General features: G+C 41.3%; 1 protein-coding gene across 1 annotated transcript in view; it reads right to left on the reverse strand.

Annotated features, from left to right (window-relative positions):
• KIF26A (kinesin family member 26A) overlaps positions 1 to 24,113 on the reverse strand; it is a 129,144-nt gene that overhangs the window by 34,675 nt on the left and 70,356 nt on the right. The window lies entirely within an intron of this gene.

Consider the following 24,113-nt stretch of genomic DNA (forward strand, 5'->3'; position numbering starts at 1 on the left):
ATAAAAGAGAATCCCTTCAAGACAGATTTGTTTTCCCCCTTAATTCCATGTTTCCTCATTAAAAGGAAAATCCGTTAAAGAGACATGCTTTAATGTGCCAAACAACAATGATCCTGCTTTTGAAATGCAGAATTTCAAAACACAAAAGATGAAGAAGGAAAACATTTAAAACGTACAATTAAAATTGTAACTCTGTTCTTTGTGAATAAGAATGGGATTAGAATCAAGGTTTCTGCTAATCCTTAATGATGACACCAAGAAGGATATCAATGAACCAAAATAAAATGTAGGCTCTAGAGCAAAACCCATATGTTCTAAAAATCAACCTGTGAACTTAAAACACGAGATACATTCATGTGCATGTTCCACATGCCTAGGGAGTGAAATCCTGGTTCCACTGAGGTCACTGGGAGTTTTGCCACTGACTTCAGTGGCACTAGGATTTTACCCATTCTGCTCACCAGTTTTCCAGTGTATCCACGGGCTGCAGATCTGAACACTTTTATACGAGTAAATCTCCCAACTTCACTGGCCAGATTTCCTGAATAAGGAGTGTGGGATCTGACCCAGAGACCATCAGTGGAGAGCACACAGAGACACATTCTGCAACAGTGCCAAGAGATGCTCAATTTAATGTCTGTACCTCTATTAAGATTAAAATAAGTAAAGATGCAGTAAGTTACAGTGCTGACACCTTTGGGCCCAACCTTACAAGCATTCCACCAAAGTCAAAGGGAGTTCTGAAGATGGATCATTCACTGGATTGGGCCCATTATACAAAAGCCTGTCACTCTAAAGTCATTATTTTATGAGTATGAGCCTAGTATTAATCATTTTATTGTTAATAATTTACACTTGTATCACACCTTTCATCCAAGTATCTCAAAGTACTTTACAAACATTTGGTCTGGCAACACACCTATTAATCAATACTTATTATACTCGTACAAATGGAGAAACCGAAGCAGAGAGCGGTTACGAGACAGATTGTGTCACAAGGGGTGGCACATAACTGCCCTGTCCCAGGATTATCTCTAGAATATGGCACAAAGTTATACAGCTAGTCAGTAGCAGAGCCAGGAATTAGAATGCAGGTCTCTTAGCTCTAAACAATAGATTGTGTTCTCTGTACAGAGATCAGCACAATGACCGGTTGCATTTCTTCATAACAAAAGCAGCAAACTCCAGGCAATCATAAATGCCAATGAACATCTATATTCCCACTGGACTTTCTAAGCAGTGATAATGAACCCTTACGTTTTCAGTAGCAGTGCAGCCTGAGTTAGCAGCACAAATCCCATCATGGGAGTTATGCTGCTAAAATCCCATTCGTTTCTGAAAATGCATCTCTAAATTCTGAAGCAGGATCTGAGACAAACCAATTGCTCAGGAGCACAATAGTTGCAACTGTAAATTTAAAACGTAAATGTGTCCTAAATATATGGTTTGACTGTATAGCAAAGAGACTCAATCTGTTGGGGATGTCCGTTGTGGTACCACACTTGGATTACTTTCTGTAGCCAAGCAGCAAGCAGCTCTTGTAGTTATTTAATCATATTGCTGATTAATATGAAAGATAATGTTTATCTTTGTTTTCACACTATGATCCACTGCAGAAATTATAAAAACAGCTCTAGAGAATGTCTTCAAATTACAATCAAGATATACATGAAGTCCTGATGAAATACTTATTATTTCCATAAAGTCTGCTGCAGGAATCCCCTTGGGAACCATATGTGAAAGAGAACAGGATATAAAGAATGACCTTACACATCCCATGTCTATTCAGGCACCCAGATCAAGTGCTAATAGATAAGTTAAGGTGCACAAAAAAGGCCATATACTGAGGTGTGATATCTCCCAAAAGAGCCAGCTTACAGAAGGCTGTCCATTTAAAGAGGCAAGTGAAAGACAACACAACCGGGCCTAACCTTTTAAGTTATCCTATGGAGAAAGAACAAATTTCAGACCATTCCCTTGTATAGTACACACACTGTGCATCTCCACCACTCGTGTAATTTAAACAGGCACAGTGCCATACGTTAGATCAAGCAATTAAGTGTTTTAGTACCGATATATTCTCTTCCTAAGAATTTGGAGCAGAATACTTATTGGAAATTTGGCACAGGGACTACATGTCCACACAGGGAGTCAGAAAAGAAGAAAAGGAGAGGAAGTGGAATAGCTGTCCTAGGGACTAATCAGCATTATAACAAGGACCAGGGCACTTGCAGTACTAGATATTTTTACGAGGCCTGTGTTTATAGAGCATCTTTTCTACCCAACAAGCACCCCAAAGTGCTTGTGTACTGAAATCAAAGTTTAGTGAGTTACACCTGCACACACATTCATGCCCAAGGCTGAAATGCAACCACTTATGGGATGGAACCATCACAGACATTCTGCAGCAGCCACATCAGTGTTTTCAGAAGATGAAAGTAATGGACACAGCTGAAAAGGCATGAGGGATTTAGATAAGTGAAATGTAATGATCAGCATTTGGAATTTGGATAAAAGAGTGAGCTTTTCCTGAGCCTCAGCTCTTGCAATGAGTGCCATCAGTCCATTAAAGATCACAACTGGTCAGAATCTAATTTATATCGCAGCCCAAAGCCAGCAGTGCAGTACACTTAATACCAGACTTGGACTTCAACACCAAGCCTGAGGGAGCAGTGCCACGTACTGAGTCCCCAACATCACTTCTTGCAGCACCAGCATTCTGCTTGGTGGTCTCCCATCCAAATCCTAAGTAGGCCAAAACACAGCCCAGGCTGGTATGGCTGTAGGCCTGGATAAATAGCAAAACCCCATCAGACTTCACCAACACTGCTTATTCAGGAAAATTCATAACAGCGTATATATTCATAAGAAATTACTTTTGCAATGCTTAAGAACGCTGGATTTTCCATAACTTGTACCCAACAGACCAGTACTGAACATCTGGCTTAAAGTTTCAGCCAAACCCTAGCCCAGCATTCCTTTTTGCAGGTCTAATTTGTGCCCACAAAATTGCTCCTGCAAATGGGAAAAATTAGCTTTTGAAAATTCTGCCCTTTTGTATCTTGGGAGGCAGCACAGTCTATTGGTTAAAGCACAGGGGCGGGCATTAGGAGAGCTGAATTCTATTCTCAATTCTACCACACATTGTTGGGTGACTTTTGGTGACTCACTGAGCCTCAATTTACCAACCTAGAGAACGGGGCTAACAATACTTACCCTTCTTTATAAACCTCTTTGAGATCTATGGAGAAAATCATTATGTAAAAGCTAAGTATTATTATCATTTTTCTATGATGGTTTTCCAGGTACTGTATTGAGGAGCTTTACTATAAACACATACTCTCACTCTCCCCTCCCCCATCCCAGCCCCTTTTCCTTTTCCCCACTTAACTTCTGTTGTTTATCTAATCCTCTATCAAAAATCCTTGCAATGGAACTAAGTCTTGGACTCCGCACTCTCATGCCTCTCTCCCTTTCCTATTAAAGCTACTGAGACACTGGTGTATATTATTTTTCCTTCTAGCTGTGAGATCTACTGGCTGCATTTTGCTTAACTCTTTTCATCTTTAATAGAAGTTGTCTTTTAAGACACTCTGGAGAGTTCTTTCCTCATAGCTAAGTGTCATGGCAGAAAATAAAACTAATATATGGCACATGAAGGAGCACTCAAATATCAAGTGACAAGGGACAGTCTCTAACCTACTCTTTCCTCCACACAATTTGCAGAATATTAGGTTTTCTGCTGTGCATGGATGAGGCAACAAGGCAAAGGATAAGATCAATTAGTTAATGTTTAGCACCTGGGGAGCAAGGATGTACAATAAACAGAGCTACAAACCCTACCCACTAAAAGAAATACACATTTTTAAAAGTTAATGTGGCATTTCAGACATTTAATTGTACAGTAAAGGCTCTATACCAGGGATCGGCAACCTTTGGTATGCGGCCCGTCAGGGAAATCCGCTGGCAGGCCAGGACGGTTTGTTTACCTGCAGCGTCTGCAGGTTCGGCCAATCGCAGCTCCTATTCACCACGGTTCGCCGTTCCAGGCCAATGGGGGCTCTGGAAAGCGGTGTGGGCCGAGGGAACGTGCTTTAAGAATACTGATTCTTAAAGCTTAATAATCACCAAACAATCTATGGACATTATAGCTGTGAGAGTAAGTGCCATAATTGCACTCCCTTGTAATGCATATCTATATCATTAAAAAACAATCAAAAACACCTAATATAGAGGCTTTATTGAAACGATGTGCATATGTAATGCCTTTCCTCAGAAGATTCCAAAGCATTTTACAAACATTTCCTCACAGCAGTATTCTTAAGCTTACCATTATATACATTATGTAGATGGGTTAATTGAGGTATAGACAATTTAAGTGACGTGCCCATGGTAACAGAGCAAATCACTAGCAGTCAGGAATAGAATCCAGGAGTCCTGATTCTAGCTCTTAAGCCACACTGCCAAAAATAAACTACAGAAGATACATTTCATTACCAGTAATTACTTAGATTTTTAACAGAGCTTTTGCACTCTGTTTTCAAATTATATTATTTATCCATCTCTGTCAGAGATCATTTTTGTTTATTATTTGCATAGCAGTGGTTCCTGGAGCCTTCAATGGGGGATCAAGGCTAGGGATGAGCTGGAGCTGTAAAATTTCAGTCCCTATACTAAACAGCCTTCATTTTGAAGTGTTCACAGGCAGTGTTTCGGTTTGGCCCATTACAGATATTTACAGAGAAATTTTTAATCTGGATTCTGAACCCCCTCCCACCCCAAAAAAAGAGTTTTTGGAGTTTTGGATCTGGGTTACTCTTTATTATTTCTACTCTCTATTCAAAAACCATACTCATTTGTTCTTCCCCAATTCCCATCTAACAATGCCAGAACAAATTTAGCAATTACTACTGTGTTGTTTAACAGCTATTCTTTTACCTGCTTCCCACTGCACAGCAACTTGAAAGGAAGCACCAGGAAAACTCACAGAGCCCGTCTTTGTATCTGCAGTTCCAGTTATTGTTTCCTTAATTACTCGTCAATACTGACAATAAATAGACGGATGTCCTTACAATACACCCTCTAGCAGTCTACCCTGAGCCTTCCGCAGCACACAGATAAACTTTGTTGGCATTATTACTAATATTATTGCTATTTGTATTTGATTTATGCTTCTAAAATTGGAACTGTTTGATTTGTGCTTCTAAAATTGGAACTGTAGCACAGTACACTTGCTGCAAAAAATAAAAAAAATAAAAAATCCCACATAACATTGGCCTGGTCTTCCTATAATAATTTTTAACAAAACTTAGACTGTCTACAAGTTAAATGAAAGATTTCCAATCCCAGACATCCATAAGAACATATGAGTGGCCACACTGGATCAGACCAATGGTCTATCTAGCCCAGTGTCCTGACTTCTGACAATGGCCAATGCCAGACGCTTCAGAGGAAATCAACAGAACAAGGCAATCAAGTGATCCATCCCCTGTCATCCAGTCCCAACATCTGGCAAACAGAGGGTTAGGGACACACACAGTATGGGGTTGCAGCCCTAGCCATTTTGGCTAATAGCCATTGATGGATTTATCAAATTCCATGAATTTATCTAAATTCTTTTTTGAACCCAGTCATACTTTTGTCCTTCACAACATTCTCTGGCAACTAGTTCCAAAGATTAACTGAGTTATGTGAAGAAGTACTTCCTTTTGTTTGCTTTAAACCCACTGCCTATCGATTTCATTGGGTGACTCCCGGTTCTTGTATTACGTGAAGGGGTAAAAAACACTTCCTTATTCACTTTCTCCTCAACATTTATGATTGTATAGACCTCTATCATATCCCCCTTTATTGCCTCTTTTCTAAGATGAACAGTCTCAATCTTTTTTAATCTCTCCTCATATAGAAGCCATTCCATACTCTAATCATTTTTGTTGCCCTTCTATGTACCTCTTCCAGTTTTAATATACCTTTTTTGAGAAGGCGTGACCAGAATTGCATGCAGTATTTAAGGTGTGATCGTACCATGTGTAGAGATTGTTTATGAAAGACTGATTTGGAGATGCTCCCTCATAAGGGACTGTGTTTTGAGTTTGGGAATTTGGAGATGTGCCCTAGAGGCAGGGGTTGAGACCACCACATGGCTGTGTGCAGCAGTTCACCAGAAATGCTCTCTAGTTTGTTTTATTAACATTTTATTCTGTTCTCATTCACTGGTTTGTTATTTAATGAACCCCAAGATCGTCACACGGCATCAGAAGGGCTGAATGAGAAGGAAACTGCAATCATTTTGAAGTTAACTCCTGCATTTGCAACTGAAAGCAGAGACAAAGGGAGGTACCAGAAAAGCACATGGAGCACCAGGCACAGAAGTTTGTGTGTGTATTTTGAGTGGCAAAGGAGGCGACACCAATTTTAGGCCTGGCCGCATGTGAGAAATTCAATCTGGTAAAACGTGTGCTCTCACTACAAGAGCATACTGAACTTTGCTATGAGGCACTCTTTTCAGGAATATCATTATCTGTTTCAAGGTTTGGGTTGCTTGCAAGGTGAACATACAATCCGGCAGGTACCTCCAGTTATCCATCCATATAGAAAGGTGCCATTTGCACTCCATGATAAACTCAAGGCTGAGCTTGCAAGCATGGAAGCAATGCAAGTAATACAAAAATTTGAGGAGCCAACAGAATGGTTGAGCTCCCTCATCATTGTGGAGAAAAGTAATGGCCAGCTATGTATATGCTTAGATCCCTGAGACTTCAACAAGGCTATAAAAAGAGAACATTTCAAACTACCAAGCAGAGAAGAGATTATGGCTCAATATTTTAATAAATTGGATGCATCCCCACATTTTTGGCAGCTACAATTAACTGAAGAAGGTTCCAAACTATGCACATTTGTAAGATACAGATTCTCACACTTACCCTTCGGCATAGCTTCAGCACCAGAAGTGAACCACAAAACCATACATATGATCTATGGACATATTAATGACATAATCGTCTGGGGCTCAACGAAAGAGGAGCGTGATCGTAGACTTTGAGAAGTCCTAGTCGCAACTAGAACTGCAAACCTCAATCTAAATAGGGAGAAGTGTTTTAGGGGTTACAGAACTGACTTTTGTTGTGGATATTATTTCCAACAAAGATGTAAAACCTGATAAGATGAGGATTTCAGCCATTGAACTGATGCCACATCCCCAGTCAAAGAAAGTTGTCCAAGGGTTCCGAGGAGTGGTTATTACCTCAGTAAATTCATACTTAATCTATCAACAAAGCAGCAGCTTTAAGAAAACTCCTAGGGAATAAAAATGAATGGTACTGGGGTGCAGAAGAGGAAGAATCATGGGAAGGTTTAAAACAACAACTGATACAAGAAGCTGTGTTGAAGTTCTATGCACCTGGAAGGTCTATTAAAATTTCAGCAGATTCTTCACAGTCTGGGTTAGGTACAGTGATTTTACAGAAGCATGAGGACTGTTGGCAACCAGTAGCATGCATCCAAATGACTGACTGACAGGCAGAAACCTGATGTGAACATATCAAGAAGGAGCTTTTAGGAATATTGTTGTCCTGTGAGAGATTCGATCAGTATATTTATGGACAGACAGTGGAAGTTGAAACAGACCACAAGACCCTGATAGTGTTATTTAGCAAACCGCTAAATGACTGTACTTTATGGATTCAAAGAATGATGACAAAGTTGCAAAAGTATGAGTTGGTTGTGATCTACATGTCCGCTAAATTCAGGTTCACTGCAGATGCACTTTCCAGAGCAGTGGCTTCCACAAAACCAGAGAAGACTAGAGACAGAGATGAAAGCCTATGTAGATCGGATTATAAAGTCAATTCCCATAGCTAACAGGAAACTACAACAAATAAGAGGAAATGGAGAAAGATGAATCATTGGGGATCCTTAAAGAAGTAATAATTAAAGGGTAGCTTGAAAAAATAAGCAGTTACTTATGCAATAAGAAGTTACAAGTTACATGTATAAGAGACTATTGGAATTGCTGACATGAATTTACTGTGATAGATGGGGTGATTTTCAAGGGCAGTAAGGTTGTATTTCCAATGAGTCTCCAAAAAGAAATGCTACAGAAGACCCACGAGGGTCATTTAGGAATTGAGAAGTGCAAACAATGCGCAAGAGGTGCGCTGTATTGGCCGCGGATCAATCATGACATCACTAATCTGGTAGGAAACTCCTTTTCCTGCTTGAAATACAAGCCATGCCAACAAGCAGAGTCACTGAGACCTCATGCAGTTCCACAAAGGCCTTATGAGAAAGGTCGTCACTGACTTATTTACCTGGTGATCAAATAATTATTTAACAGTCACAAATTATTATTCTCTGTATCCAGAAATTTGCACACTGCACAGTACTAACAGTAAGTCAGTGATAGCCGGCATGAAGGGAATCTTCTCCAGAGAGGGAATGCCAGATAAAGTCTTTAGCGATAGTGGGCTGCAATTTTCCAGTGCAGATTTTAGGCAATTTGCCATAGATTGGGGTTTTCATCACAAAACATCAAGGCCAAATTACCCCCCATCAAATGGACTTGTGGAAAGGTCTACAGATAGTAAAGAACCTTATGCAAAAGACTTTTGACAGTGGGGATGATTGGTATAAAGCTGTATTGATTTACCGAAGTACACCTCTGGAGAATGACTTTTCTCCACCTCAGCTGTTAATCGGAAGAAGGATCAGATCTAATTTACCAATTACTGAGAACTTGCTGAAATCTCATAACAATGAAACCATACAGAAGATGAAAGAAAATCAGAAGTGGAAGCAGAAATATTATTTTGACAAACGGGTGATAGCCTGTCTCTTAACTCAGGTAATAGAGGTGTGATTCCTCAGAAACACTCTAATACTTGGGGCCAAAGGAGTACACTTCTACCCCGATATAACACTGTCCTTGGGAGTCAAAAAAATCTTACTGCGTTATAGGTGAAACCGTGTTATATCGAACTTGTTTTGATCTGCGGGAGTGCACTGCCCCGCCCCCTCCAGAGCACTGCTTTATCACGTTATATCCAAATTCATGTTATATTGGGTCACGTTATATCAGGGTAGAGGTGTACCATTAAAGAACAGCTGCATCCAAGATCTTATGTAGTCCAGATAGACCAGGGGGGCACATTTCGACGTAATCGAAGGGATCTATGAGTAATCCCAGAAAGATCCAACACATTGACAGCTGATATGGATTCTGGCATTTCCCATCTGACTGATCCTTGATCATCAATGCACAAAGGAGAAACTGTCAAGGAACAAGAGAACAACTCAGACTCTAATGAAAGGCTGATACCGAGAGGATCAGAGCGGGAAATTAAACATCCTGAAAGACTCAGAGAGATTTGTTAACCTGCCTGGAGAAGGGGTATTTGAGGAAAGTGAGTGGTAAATACTCACTCCAGAAAGATGCTGGTAATCTTTCCTCTCTAGGTAGTTGACACATTGGGTTTATAGAAATGTACTAGATGGGTTGAGAATTTAATGTATGTGTTATTAGATAGTTAACTGCTTTTATATATGAATATAAGAGTTAATTATTTTTTCTTTAAGATGTAGAGATATGTTTATGAGAGATAGTGATATGGAGACATTCCTTCATAAGGGACTGTGTTGTGAGTGTGGGAATTTGGAGATGTGCCCTGCACGCAGGGATTCGAAACTCCACGTGGTTTGTGCAGCAGTTCACCAGAGACACTCTCCAATTTGTTTTATTAAAGTTTTATTCCTTTCTCATTCACTGGTTTGTTATTTAATGAACCCCAAGATGATTACACCATGGATTTATATAGTGGCCTTATGATATTTATTGTGATATTATCTATCCCTTTCCTTATGGTTCCTAACATTGTTAGCTTTTTTGACTGGCACTGCACATTGAGTGGATGTTTTCAGAGAACTGTCCACAGTGACCCCTTGAGTGGCACAGATTTCTATATTCAATTCATTTCTTGGCTGACAGTAGGCTCTGTCTACACAAGACTAGATTAAGGATAAATGAGATATATTAAGATTAAGGGATACTGCATGTTAGAGCTCAATAGGACTTGTATCCTTCAAAAACTTCAGGATCTTGCTCTTCGTGTTCTGCCAACCCCTTTTCTCATCCTTTCCATGAACAACTGATTTCTTCCACAATCTCTGGGCCAAATTCTCAGATGAAGAAAAAAAATCAGCAGAGCTGTATTTATTTCAATGGACCTCTGCCAGTTTTACCCCTAGGATATTGCTCCATAATGAGATGGCGCATTCCAGCCAGCTGGCCATTAGCAATCATACAGCCATTAGGGCTTGTACTCCTACTCCATCCCAATTCCCTCTGGCTGGGGGGCCTGAATCCAAATGATCCTTGCTTAATAATAATGATAATGCTCACTACTTAGCACTTAGATAGCATTTTACATATTCAAAGTACTGTATGAACATTCATGAGTTAATCCTGACAAGTATTCAGTGGGTTTGTCTCTACGAACACTTAGTTCGCAGCAAGCTGGGGTGTAACTCTACCTGCACTAGGCTGCCGTGCACGAAGTGAATCCTGTTGCCATTTACTAAGAGTTCCTTAGTGCACTTCGATCTACTCCTAGCTCAAAGTAAGGCAGATCAAAGCACACTATAGCCTTGACTACACTCGGGACTTGCGAGTGTAGTCGCAGCGCTGTATATACTCCACCTCTCCGAGGGGAATAGCTTGCAGCGCTGCGAGCAAGCATGCAGTGCTGCAAGCGAGCGTGCAGCGCTGCAGGCTCTGATTACACTGGTGCTTTACAGTGCTATACTGTTTTTTCACACCCCTGAGCACAGCAAGTTGCAGTGATGTACACCGCCAGTGTAGCCAAGGCCTATGGAACTTTTAGTGTATATCAACAGGGTCACATGGACACTTACTGTTAGGGTTGCCAACTTTCTATCTGCAGAAAACCGAACACCCTTGCCCTGCCCCGCCCCTTCTCCAAGGCCTGTCCCCGCTCACTCCATCCCTTCTCCCTAAGTCGCTAGCTCTCCCCCACCCTCGCTCACTTTCACCGGGCTGGAGGTGCGGGCTCGGGGGGGGAGGGAGATGAGGGGGTTGGGGTTCAGGAGGAGGTTCCTGGCTAAGGGTTGGAGGTCAAGAGGTTCAGAGTGTGGGAGGGAGCTCCAGAGCTCCAGGCTGGGATAGGAGGCTGGGATGTGGGAGGGAGTACGGGCTCTGGGCTGGGGGTGCGGGCTCTGGAGTGAGGCCAGAAATGTGGGGTTCAAGGTGCGGGAGGGGGCTCTGGGGCAGGACAGAGGGTTGAGGTGCAGGAGGGGGTACAGGCTCTGGGAGGGAGTTTGGGTGCGGGAGGGAGCTCAAGGCTGGGGCAAGCAGTTGGGGCGTGGGCAGGAGTCGGGAGTGCAGGCTCCGGGCAGCGCTTACCTCAGGCAGCTTGCGGGAAGTGACGACATGTCTCTCTGGCTCCTAGGTGGAGGGGCAGCCAAGCAGCTCCGTGCACTGCCCCAGCGTGCAGGCACCACCCCCACAGCTCCCACTGACCGCAGTTCCCAGCTACTGGGAGGTTGTGAAGCCGGCGCTTGGGGCAGGGGCAGCGCGTGAAGCCCCCATGGCCGCCCTTATGCCTAAGAGCCAGAGGGAGATGCTGGCAGCTTCCCTGGAGTCACGCAGAGCCAGGCAGGCACCCTGCCTGCCCTGATACAGGCAGCCAACCGGACTTTTAATAGCCCAGTCAGCGGTGCACTGGCCCATGCCAGCTGACTCGTGCTCAAGCTAAGTGGCTGATTAATTGCAGAGTAGACGTTCGGGCCCAGGCTGCAGCCCGAGCTCTGGGACCCTCCCACCTCACAGAGTCCTACAGCCTGGGCTCCAGCCAAGCCTGAATATCTACACTGCAGTTACACAGCCCCTTAGCCCGAGCCCAAGTCAGCTTGCATGGGCCAGCAGAGGCTTTTTAGCTGCAGTGTAGACATACCCTTAGTGTGTGGCAAGATAATGTGAGATAGATTTACACCCCAACTTGCTGTGAACTAGTGTACATAATAGATGGTCTACAGATGAACAATGAGTCACTGGTACAGAGGGATACAGAGTTCCTGGATTACGCTTTTATGCTCTGCCCACTAGAACATGCTTAATATGACTGCCTTGTTTACACAGTCAATCACTGACAATAAGACTTTTCTCATATTAGAATCTTCAGGCAGGCATGGCTACCAAACATTTGTTTATTTAGCCAGTCAGTCAAGCAGTGAACAAGCAATTAGTGGCAGCTATTTCCGTGGGTCACCTTGCTCAGCGGACAATTCTGCATTTGGATCACAATGTAAGGCATCAAAGGGTGGCGTTTTTAGAAGGGCTGCCTTTAATGCAGTTTGATAGAGATTTATAAGATGTCAAACCACATCCTTCCCAACCAATACTATAGGGAAGAAGTTTAAGGTTAAGTTCCTGCCCTGCCTCTTACAATTGCTCCACGAGGTAGGATACCCCTGCCTTCCAGGTTTAAATTTAGCTCTCTCACTTGGAGCTGGGGCTATCATCTACTAAAATCAGAATGGCAGAGAAATCAACTAAGTTCCCACAGTAGAGGCCCGATTCTGCTCACAGTGAAATGAATGACAAAATTCTCATTGATTACTGTGGTATCAGAATCAGGCTCTCTCACACTTAGGCACGTTTCAAAGCCACGCAGAGATGGGGCCTTAATCATAGGAGGCAAATGGCTAAGAGGTACCTGAATTCAAGCACACCAGGACCATTTCTAAAGCATGGACAGTTAGGCTAAATCCTGAGCTGGTGTGAAGTGAGATTTTTCCCGTGAAGTCAAAGGAGCTACGCTGATTTACACCATTTCAGGACCTGACCCCTTCCTTCAACTGGGCGACTGTACTTTATTTGTTAAACAGCAGTGTAGATGGCATCCAACCACACAGGAGTTCCAGCAGAACTGTTTTCAAGAACTCAAGAAATACACATGAGATTTGTGTACACAGACCTAAGGAATCATCACAGTATTATTCCTAGGAGCCATACTTTTTCCATGTCAAAAATTATGGGCCAAATCCTCAACTGCACTGAGTGTAAGGTTCAAGCAATTTTTCCTGCTCCCCCAAAACTCAGCCAGCTAGAGTCAAAAGAGCCAACTTCGGCTGTTGTGACGCTGGTTCTATGCTACCCAAGGGCTCCTCATGGGGAATCCTCCGGGCAGCTTTCTGGCTGCTATGCATTGCCTCTGCAGCCAGAGCCAAGACTGAGAAACTGGCTGTATAATTTATACTCCGTGGTAGCAGCCAGTAACTATGCCCTGCTTCTACCTAGTCTAGTTCTGCTCACGAATGCTGTAAAATGAAATAAGCACAGATGTAAACATTGCTGTACTTCTATACTCACTGTTTACTGCTGCTCCATATGACAAACTGTTGAAACCTGTGTAGGTTAATCTTTATGTAAGCAAAACTGTCAACATCGAATATAAAAATATATGTCAATTCCTAGCTTGTATAGAGCACATAACTACATACAGAAAATTCAGCTACCTCAGAGCCAACAAGGGGGAGGGGGGGAGAGGGATAGCTCAGTGGTTTGAGCATTAGCCTGCTAAACCCAGGGTCATGAGTTCAATCCTTGAGGGGGCCACTTGGGGATCTAGGGCAAAATCAGTACTTGGTCCTGCTAGTGAAAGCAGGGGCCTGGACTCAATGACCTTTCAAGGTCCCTTCCAGTTCTAGAAGATGGGATACCTCCATTATTATTTTTTTTTAAATGTTTTCACATCCTATTTCATAAACAAATCAAGCTAAAGCAGGCAGAACTATATCAATCCAATCCCAGCATACTCCCTAGACAAAAAGTTGGACTTTATTTCCCAGCCTTTAAATGTAGCCTCCTGCACAGATGGTATGGTTCAGAAAATAGAACTTTAGCTTCATTTGTATTCAATCAGGAAAAGCAATAAAGCCATTTTAAAGCTCGAAAGTAATGAAACAGAAACAACTGTATTAACTAACCATTCATTATTAAAGTAATTATATATACAGAGCACTTAGCATTTTGCCCGCAATACCAGTCGCAGTAAACAACAAAAAAGAGCCAATGCTAAAATAACTTTTCAGGCAATAAATTACTTGTTATAGAAAGGTATTGTGTTCTATATTTATCAAAAACACATCAGGCGTATAGGGCAAAGGCATTCTGATTGGTTGATGTTGACTCACCCTGACCATGGGGAAGAGCAGGGGCATTTGTTTGGGGGAAGTGATAGGAGGTGAAGAGTAAGATACTGCTAAGATGGATGCATCTGAAGCATCTGCTACTGGCCACTGTCAGTTAGGAAAATGGACTTGATAAACCAGTCTGATCCAGTGTTTTCATGATTCTAAGCCACCCATAGTATGGATACGAGTCAACATGTATTAATGCAGAACCTATTTTAGCATACAAAACCATGTGATTTTTATCTTTAAACCCTTTGTATTTCTCTTCTCCATTAGTTGTACCAGATCCATGATTACTTCACATCTGAGAACACAATGATGGGCCTTCCTAGCATCAGCGAAGTTTTAGTGAGGGCATTGACACTATCTATACTGCCAAGCAAAACAACTTACTTAGGGGGACATTTGTTATCCCTAGTTTGATCAGGTTTAATAGGCACTGACAGCACTAAATGATTCAGTGGAAATCATAGAAAGGCAGGAGCTCCAGGCCCACACAATGAACTATTTTTAAATGGAGAAGGGCCTTGGATGCTTCTTAGGATATGAAGTTGCTGTGATTTACTTAATTCAAAGTACACCTCTACCCCGATATAACGCTGTCCTTGGGAGCCAAAAAATCTTACTGCGTTATAGGTGAAACCACGTTATATTGAACTTGCTTTGAGCTGCCGGAGTGTGCAGCCCCGCCCGCCTGGAGTGCTGCTTTACCTCATTCTATCCGAATTCATATTATATCGGGTTGCGTTATATCGGGGTAGAGGTGTAGTTCTGAAACAGATCTTCTCAGACATATAATGGACTGAAATTGTATCACTCAAATTTAAAATATTACTTAGCAGAGAAATGCAATAGCCTTCCCCACTTGTGATTATATATAGGCCTGTGAAGTGTTTATCTTTATTATTATGGCTGAGAGGCATTGAAGCTTTTTGGATCCAAGGATCCTAGGTTCAAATTCCAGCAAAGACAGATAACATTCACACTGAAAAAGCACTTAACCGGTTAAAGAGATTTATTTGCTTCTGCAGTATGGGCCACTACTGAACTGTAAAAGAATTCACCAATTCCTTTCACAAGGAAAATCTTCTAAAAAGACACTGCATGTTCTCCTTGTAGCTAGATTCATTAATAGCATTGAAACTGGGTTCATTTCATGCTACACAAGTTGCTTTCACAAGAACTTTCATTTTGTTGTTTCCCTCCAATGAGTTTGTCTTAGACTTCCTCACAGCTTTAGATAAACACAGGCGGGAATTGTAGGGCCCAAAAATTCAGAGATGTTCCCTGTACCGAATTCCCACTGAAGTTAAGAGAATTCTGTAGGACAAACAGTTCGCATATCAAGTAAACAGCACTGAAATGATACCGCTGGAGTATTCCTTTTGGGTAAGGTTACATTGCCACTTATATGTGATGTCTATCAACTATGTTGTAAATAAAGATATCTGAAAAAATACACTGCATTCTTTTTGAAAACATTAACAAAGGCAAAGCGGTCTAGAATACAATCCACGTTACTTAAAAGTCTGCCTTGAAGATTGCAGTGTACATGATAAACTATCCAGAAATGCATTCTACAGCTCAACAATGAGAATCAAATATTCAAGTAAGCATCAGGCCGCTTTTATCATGATGACTGTCGAGTCTGTCAGTTATAATGAAGCATTACAATAGTTAAAATATATAACTGCATATAAGAATGTAAAAGTCACCAATAAAGTTAAAAGAAACAGGTGCAAACTGTCAGATTCGAGCCCAGCTGGAAAGTCACGATTATCATTTTACCTATGGAATGCTTCATCCATACTGAAGCAAAATCATCAGTGCAGCTGCCACTGCTGTTGATCCAAGGCTGGGGAAACCTAAATATAGGAAACAAAATGAGGGCTGAAGTTTGGGAGTTAAAAAACCAACACAAGAAAAAAAAGCAAAGGCAGATTGGAAAGACCAAAAATGCAGGAAAAAGAGGGAAGAAAGAAAGAAGTTAGGAAGGGGAGAAATATGGGAACAGAGGGAAAGGAAAATATACTTAGTTAGATAAATAAATCTAGTGTTAAGGGAACAGAAAGCGAATAATGGCAAATATCCACTGGATGGGACTCAAGATTCCTCATGAATATATCAGGCTCTGCCCAGTTAAAAAGCCATACTCGCCACCCTCTCTGCAACACTGCTAATCCCTTCCACTGACTCCACTACACGCACCCTGTTCTGGCCCGTTCTGTCATTCCCTGGAAGTTCAAATTCGTGGAGTTCTGATACCGGAATTTCCCCTTCCACATATTTATGAGACATTGGTTTCAACTGATTTTATCTAGCTCTCCCAGACGTCACAAGTGGTTCAAAATGTATACCCAGTAGCAATGCCAGCAACAGCTCCTGTAGATAATAGGCGTTAGGCTGCACCAGCTCAGCAAGCCCCGGAGGCTGCATCCTATGCTCCAGAATCTCATTTTTGTTTAGCTAGGCTGCTCTGTGTTTAGTGGCTGATAAAAGTCAGCCCTCATCTCCTGAGGGATTAGCCTCAAGGTACAAGGATCTGTAAGGTAACTGGATAGCTGTAGAGACTGGATGTGTTTTGTTGAGTACTAATTCTGTATTTATTGTGTCACAAAACTGAATAAAAAGCCACAGGACATTTGTTGTTACTAGGAGCTACTAGCAAGTGTGCAGCGAGCACACCCAGCCTGGATGGGTGAGCTGTACACTTTGCAAATGATTTTTAAAGCATTCTACCAGGTATAATGACTCTAATGTTTACCAGCCTAGTTCTTCTTCTGCCCTTTCCCTTTCTGCCTCCTACTCTCTTTGGAGTCCCTACTCCATCCCTATGAATGATTGATGTGACCCAATGTCTCATTTCTTCCCCCCACCCCCAACCCCAGGACAGGACTGGTCAACAGTCAATCCCAGAAATTTGGAGCCTTACAACAGGACATCTAAGTGTCTGATTTTATAATCAGCAACTCCCTCTGACTCTTCCCTCCCAGTTGGGGGCACAGTGGGAGAGTCTGGGAAACCATTCCCCCACCCAGTCATATCACCCGTGGGGCACAGACATAATAATGTATCCAGGCCAGAGACACCGAGGGCCCCACCCCCACTCACCAAAAAATGAGGGACAGATAGGTGGCACCTGCATCACCACCAGAAGTGGTGCCTGTTCCTATCTATATGCCCCCTCTTCTCTCACCCAGCCCCAGTGTGAAAGATGCCCCATCTTTTTGTTTTGAGAATCTGGTCACCTCCTCCTACTTGCCCTCACCAAAATCTTGGTTCTTTCCCTCCAGCGTAGCCCTCTGCTGCTTCCATTTCTTTGACTGCCCTGTCCTTCTCTCGCTGTACTGGCCTCCTCTTTCTCTCTATTTTCCCATTTCCAGCCTGTCCCTCCTTGCTTTCTGCCTAGCTACCCCTCTCCCAATCTCCAACCTAACTTCTCTTCCTTCCTATTTCCCTGATTTGGATGCCTGGCACTTGCCATGATCCCTTTCCCTCATCCTCACTGACTTCATTTTCTATGCTGATGACCCTTCTAATCCCTCTGGCTCTATATGCCTCTTGTTAACCCGGATTTGCAGCTGAGGACTGATTCCCCCATTCTCCATGACAGTCACTCTCTTGATTGTTCTCTTTCTAGTCTCTCTAAAGTCCCCCTCTCTGATCACCATTTCCTCTCTACCAGCAATGCATATTCTCCCCTCCCGTCTAATCACTCTGTCCTTTTCTGATCTCCAGTCCATTAACCTCTCTGCCTTTTCTGCTGCTTTCCTTGTCTCAGCTCCAGTGTGTTGATGCCTTTGAATCTACCTTAACTCTCCTCCTGACTGCTACAACTCCTCTACACTCTCCCTTTCCTGAACTATTATTCTGTGTATTGTCTTTGTTTGCCTTGTTAAACTCTTCACAGCAGGAAACCTGGCTTACTCTATTTATACAGCACTGTGTAAATGTATGGTGCTATATTAATGCTATTAGACGTTCTGATCTTCCCTACCTCTTTGGTCTGGTGTTCTGAGTCATTTCTGCCTTAAAGAGCAAAGCCTGCTTGATTCAAACATGACTTTCTAGTTAAGATTTGTCACAGAATCCCCCTCGTGTGTTAACATGAAATAGGATGCGACTAACACATCCATTGTTGCTCTTATTTACAGTCAGTATTATGCTGCCATAGCAAATAGGAACTCATAAATTGCCCTAAAATGTTATAAGATATTGTACAATTCTATAGTCCCTGCTCTTCCTATTGTCACTTCTCCACAATGGCATAACACTGCTAAGCACCACAGGGATGTGGCTTAAAATACACACACAGAGAGCCAAATGGGTGCATGTGCTACAGTTTCCAGGCAGGTGTAAATGTTGTGGTTTATTAAACTTAAGGAAGAAGATGCCCTTCCAAACAAAAATTAAACAGCAACAATAGAGACCGGGCATTGCGGGGGGATTATAGAGGAAGGGTTAATGTTCCAAGTAGTAATCAAGGACCATTAATAGTAGTCTGTCACTGCTCCCCAGGAATGGCCCTGTACCTAGCTCATTATTGCTATTAAATGGCAATCTGAAGATGAAATATACATGGGGATAGGGATAGATTTATCAGTAGGGTAGCTTTAATTGGGATGTGCTGGTACTGGGCTTTTCAAGTTAATTAATTCAATTTTTATTTTTTTCTATCATACCAAGAGAAAGTTTAGGATTTTTTGGGTGTGGATTGTGCTTAATAAGGAAGTTAATAATAAGTGACTTAGCTTCATTCCCCCCCACATTCAGCTGGACTTTCATTGCTGTTATTCTTAGCAATATCAAGGACTACCCTAGACTTTTGTTTCAGACTTATGAACTAGCCTTCACCACAGCAATCCTGCACTAAAAGGTCTAACTCAATATCTGATTAGTCAAAAATTCCCTTTACCTACTAGTGAGCTACATAACTCTTGACCCAGTTATCCACTTTATCTGCCAAGAAGATTTAAATTATACCAACTCTGCACAAAGCTACGATACCAGGCAACCCCAGCCAGGTAGAGAGTAAAAGTTTACAGCTATTAAATATAGAGAACTAGTGAACTATATTATGAACTCAGGAGAAAAATAATGCCTGTGTCTAGTAGAACTGCAAGTTAGATTGACAAATTAGAATGATTTAGCTACAGTTTTTTAATATAGCAACTTTAAAAAGCTGAAAGTACTGATAGTCATGGAATAATCAGGTTTAACAGGTTAGAGGTGATATTTGCCACTAGTATTCTTAATACATCATAATCTTCTTTCATGGAATCTGCATCACTGTCATAGTGAACTACAGATTTTAGGTTGATGCTTTTAACACGTTTCTATGGTTACTTTCCAAGGTCACATCATAGAAGCTTGAATAGCAGTTCAGAAAGACAAAAGGCAGTTTGCATCCTTCGCTGTATTAAATAATTTATGAAAGTTAAGGCATTGTCATGGAAAAAATATAATAGTAAAAAAAAAAAATGGGTCTTAGGTCTGATTTCTCAGACAGTATAAAGCATTGTGATACAGTATGAAGTCTCCCTAGAAGGCATCATGAATTAGAACATTTTAACTGTTCATATGGCACAATATACTAAGAGAAAAATTCTGACTTCAGATCCACATGTGCAAGTCTATGGGAGCTGCATGGATGAATCTAAGAGCAGAATACATGGCTATAAAATTTTGCCACAGATAGCTTTATCTTGTGCAATAGGTGGTGCCTGATTTTTTCGGAAAGTATTTTAAATAGAAAAATGCAAAAATAAACTGCAAAATGTGGAACTGGCATGATAGCCTTTATTTCTTCCATTAGATTTTCATTCAAAGCCATACAGATTTCATATCCATTGTATCTGTCCCCAAAAGATTCCAAATTTAGACTAGTGTAATGACAGCCTGTACACACAATTTTTGAAGTCCTGAGCCTACCGCTACACTAGATCACATTAAAATAAATATTCAAGATACAGTTTATTGGAACTAATTGAAGCATCTGAGGCTTGGAACAATAACACATTAGTCATTTAGCGGTTGTGGTAATATTGCTATGCCTTTCCTGAAGTTTCATTAGATACACACTGCTTCAATACCCTAATCATATGCTCAGTCACAGCACAATCAGTATACTGAGTACTGACAAGCTGTCCCACCATGCCTAAAGCTGATAAGGTGTCTGCTCTATGAGTAACCTCAATTATTGACTGTATTTTATGGTCAATCTAACGACCAAATGGTTATCAGTGAACCATCAGGTGCCTGTAATAGGATAGTGACCCTTAGTTTATATGTACCATTACTGCTCATTAGTGAATAATTAGATTCTTTAATCCACGACTCACATGAATTAAAATATGATTGAGTATCCTGAATCTACAAAAAGCCTACTAAGTTTCTAAATATAATGCATACTATTCACTGTCTAGATATTTTATGACCTTGATAAGCAAATGGACTGATGAATAGAATTTTCCTAGTAAATAGCAAAAAACATATGCATATAAATTGAGAGATTTCTTGCACACTCAAGAGTAGGTAGGCAACAGAAAAATAATGAGTCTGATTCAATGCTGTCTTACTCCATTTTTATTAACTTAAATGGAGTTACCCCAGAATAAAATTAGAATATATTGGTGAACTGGGCCCTATTGGCAAAACTCTCAAAAAGTGCCTAAATTATTTGGGAGCCTAGAATTTTACCCTATATCACTATGGAGTGATTCAGTAACCCAAGTAAACACAGTAATTAAAAAGATATTTGGTAAAACCAAAATGGTAGTATGGGTGTTAAGACGTTGCAACTATAGTTAATTATCCTACTTTCAATGGAAGTCATTTTGCAAATGTAAACATGATTAATTGGCACATACACAAACATCTTGCAAAAGCTCTTAGCAGTATAAGAGAGACATATATTATGCAAGAAAGAACATCTCTCATAAGCTGATTTGGGAGGAAGAAAAGAAGAAGGGCTATTCCAAAATCTACCAAGATAAAGATTTAGGAAGGGTTACTTAATATTTTGTTGTTCCTCCTCCCATCATGTGATCCAGCCTCTTACACTAAGATTTTAAATCCCTCTGATTCTTCAGTAAACATCCTGCCAGTGCTCAAATCTTACTTCAGTCTTGTCTTTCTGTGTCAAGGCCAGCCACAGATGGCTTCATTGAGTAGAATTCCTATCGAGGAACACAGGCATCACCACCACAACTGTCACAAGTCACAAACAGGCTGAAGTCACAGATTAATGGTGATTGCTTCAGTTTTTAGGGAGCTTGATTTTTCTCTCTCAGGGGAGTGGTGTTTTCCCTTTTGGTAACTAGGCAATTAACCTCTCCCCCAGTGCACTCTCATTCCTAACCTCGTCCTCCTCCTCCCCCTTTTTCCTTCATGCTCTTGGAAATTACAGTGCTCCTCTCTCTGAGGTGTTCAGTCAACAAAAGTTTTACATCTTATAACAGCCTTATATGGTATCCTCACAAGAAACAAGTGCCCTGACCACAGTGACAGCAGAACTGGGCCCACTTAGTGGTACTGTAACTATAAAGAGTTTCATTTGGTAAGAACAAAGCTTTTCATATCACTTTCTTGGGCGGGGGGGGGGGGGGAGCCAGGCAATGGTTATAAAATTCAGACTGCTAAAGCTAGGCAGAGTTCAATTCCATGACAGTTCTACAAATACTAGACTTCAGATCTGCTCCACTGTACTTTTCTTAAATCTGATCAATATGGGACAAAATTCTACTCCTCTTATACCACGAGCCTCTTCTCTGAAGTGAGAACAGAAGTTGGCTCTGTATCTGTACTTTTTATTTTATTTTATTAAAGGAAAGCCTTCTTGCTCTGCCAGTTCCCTGCTGGAAATCTGTTATTTCTGCCAAACCTCGTGGTCTTTACTCGGGGAATACTCCCATTGATTACAGACTGCAAGTTCAGACAGTTTGTTTATATTAGAAAGACAAGATGGGTGAGGTGTATCTTTTTTGGACCAGCTTCTATTGGTGTGAGAGACAAGCTTTCAAGCTTACACAGAGCTCTTCTTCAGGTCTGAATATGACAGAGTCCAATATTGGTCAAAACGTTTTTCTGCTAATACAGCAAGGGATGAGGGAAGATTAAAACAGACTTTATTCTGCTGACACACTTGCATCCACTATTTTTAACATTTGGTTTTGATTTTGGATACTGAGCACTTCCACGTCAGAGACTTTTGCATTTCAAGCTGATGAATAAAATATCAAAATAAATAAAAAGCAAAATACATAATTAAGCTTGAAGTTGAGCAAACAGGTAAAATGAAAAAGAGCTCCTTACTCAATATGCAGATTCAGATTGCATATGTATTAACCAAACAAATGCATTCTGTACCAGGGCTACTTAAATTATCTTCATTTGGAATCATGCATATATTGTATACCCAGAAAAATATTTTGCTACAGAACTTAATTATTTTTCCCCACCTGAAGCCATGTTCTCCTGTTTACTATCTTCAGAGCAACGAATTGTGAACTTACAAATATAGGCTTACAATTTTGGGTAAGGAACAAACATAAGCCAATAAACACAGTACAGATGCCTCCTCCCCTCCCTCCAGCATGGCAAAGCATACAATAATGAAAAGGGGAGAGAGCAACACTCAGCAAAGATGCAGATTTTAATGTCAGCAGAGATGCCAGAAGGTTGGAGCGGGCTGTAAATCCATGAACCAACCAGACACTGCCCAAACATGCCTGCATACCTCTAGTTGGCCTTCCTGACTGAGGTAAATGTTGTTTCCCTAAGAACAATAATACTGAGCCTGATCCTGGAAATATTTATTCGTGTGAGAAATTCCATTAAAGTGAATGGTACTACTCACCTCAGTAAAAGGTAAACTCATTATTTGAGGCTTTATTGTATTGCAAAGTAATTTAAACTACATCTGCAATATGCTAAAATTTAGCTTCCAGGCATACTTTTATTGATCTACTTTATTTCTATGACTAAGAGAAAAGGTCTTCTCCCAAAACTAAACAAAAAGGACTCGAGTGAAAAATTCCAACTGTCAGGACAGCTGGTCAAAAAGAAAGAAAACGATATTGCACAAACCCACAAATTATTATTAATAATCATATTTATTACAGTTGTTTCTACGAACCAACCATGAACAGGGCCCCGTTGCATGAGGCACCATACAAACACAGGGTAGTAGACAGTCCCTGCCCTAAAATGCTTACAATCTAAATAGGCAAGACAGACAAGGTAGGGGAAAGCAGAACATACAAGCAGAGTGGACAATGCGATGGCAGCAAACAACATATTGGTGCCATTATTCCTCTCTGTTTTATTGAGGGGCGAATGGTGTTTAGTTGAGAGGGAGATTAGCTAAACACAAAGACAACAGAAGGGAGAGGGGACATAAAAGGGAGTAAAGGGAATAGGGGAGGAAGCAGGAGGGTATGAAAGGCAAGTATAGAATGAGGCGAAAAGACTGAGGGAGGAGGTGGGTGGTGGTTAGAGCAAACAGCCAATCAGCACCAGGTGTCTGACCAAAAGTATAAAAAAATACTCCAATGACATCAATAGCCAGTAGTCGCTGATTAAGCTGCTTCTGCAGGTGCTCAGGCCAGCTTCAATCTCTGCCTGACTTTCTTGCCTAAATAATACATGGCTGGGGGATTTGAGGCTGGTGCTGCAGGAGTCCTAACCTCCAAAAGGCTACCCCGTTCTGGGACCAAGGAGTGCTGGAAGGAAGAGGCAGCCCTGGGAAGCAGTACCTGCTTTAACTGCTTCTGAAGTTGTTTCTGATTCACACGTTTGAAATTAAACCATTTTCCATTGGGGGGGGGGGGAATTTTCTGCAATATTTTGGCCTACATTTTTATAAAAACACATATTTCAAGTTGTTTTTAAACATTTTTGTTTGC

This window comes from Trachemys scripta, chromosome 4 (assembly GCF_013100865.1).
Source record: "Trachemys scripta elegans isolate TJP31775 chromosome 4, CAS_Tse_1.0, whole genome shotgun sequence".
NCBI classification, from domain to species: domain Eukaryota; kingdom Metazoa; phylum Chordata; order Testudines; family Emydidae; genus Trachemys; species Trachemys scripta.